This window comes from Hyla sarda, chromosome 12 (genome assembly GCF_029499605.1).
Source record: "Hyla sarda isolate aHylSar1 chromosome 12, aHylSar1.hap1, whole genome shotgun sequence".
In the NCBI taxonomy this organism is placed as follows: Eukaryota; Metazoa; Chordata; class Amphibia; order Anura; family Hylidae; genus Hyla; species Hyla sarda.
The window spans coordinates 25,774,623-25,776,145 of NC_079200.1; positions in this window are offsets into that span (position 1 = coordinate 25,774,623).

Consider the following 1,523-nt stretch of genomic DNA (forward strand, 5'->3'; position numbering starts at 1 on the left):
CCTTTAAGGCCCACCAACAGTACAGGATTTGAATGTTTCCCTATTCTATTCCAATGGAGTAAAAAAGTGGACTATTGGTGGGTCCTGAGGACTGGGTTGGGGACCACTGGTTCAGAGCACAACTTAGAAATAAATGACATAGACATAGAAGATTGGTTTCAGCACCTTCCCACACGTTGCCCAGAACAGCAATAGTGTTGCTCACGAATATTCGCAATTCGAATATTATTCGCGAATATCGCATATTCGCGAATTCACGAATTTCGCGAATATAGCGCTATATATTCGTAATTACGAATATTCGTTTTTTTTTTTTTTGTTTTTTTTTCCACAGTACACATCACAGTGATCACCCCTCTCTGCTTCCAGCTTGTGTGGTGTAAAGAAGGCTGTATTACTACTGTGTGAGACTGGCGTGCGGAAATTAGCATATGCTAATTTTCGCGTGTGTTAATTTTGTATATGCTAATATTCACATATGTTGATTTTCGCATACGCGAATTTTCGCATATGCGAAAAGAAAACGAGAATATCACGAATATGCGAATATTCGCGAATATATGACGAATATTCGTCCATATATTCGCGAATATTCGCGAATTCGAATATGGCCTATGCCGCTCAACACTAAACAGCAATGAATGGACACCTGATCCACACAGTCCCTGGAAGCCAGCAGATTCAACCTCGTCGGTGCTACCACGCCGAACATAAACAGCAGGTGATATAAGACGAAAAGAAGATAGCAGAGCACTCACCAGGTCAGCAGAAGGCTTCTTTATTGATCAGATCGACCAGTCGGGATACATGCAGGGGAGGATGGAAAAAGACGTGGGGGTACAAGGAGCGGCGACGGACCGCTTACGGTCCGTCGCCGCTCCTTGTACCCCCACGTCTTTTTCCATCCTCCCCTGCATGTATCCCGACTGGTCGATCTGATCAATAAAGAAGCCTTCTGCTGACCTGGTGAGTGCTCCTCTATCTTCTTTTCGTCTTAGAAATAAATCATCGTAGATACAACTTCACAGAGAAGTTCTTCATAGGAGAATATTCTTATTCGGCTTCATAAGAACAAAGTTTTTGACAACATATCCCAAATCTATATCTCCAGCAAATAAAGCAACGTGCTACGTATTATGTGTTATAACCTATAACCTTTAGGTTATAGATTTGTAATATATTGTAATATATTGTAATATATCGGTTGCTTTAGGATATGTAACCTAGGTTGTTTCTGTAATACCCAAGTCTGTCACATGCCGATTCCTCCAAAATACAGATCCCTATGAAGCGAGCAGCTAGAGATGAGCGAACTTACAGTAAATTCGATTCGTCACGGACTTCTCGGCTCGGCAGTTGATGACTTATCCTGCGTAAATTAGTTCAGCTTTCAGGTGCTCCGGTGGGCTGGAAAAGGTGGATACAGTCCTAGGAAAGAGTCTCCTAGGACTGTATCAACCTTTTCCAGCCCACCGGAGCACCGGAAAGCTGAACTAATTTATGCAGGATAAGTCATCAACTGC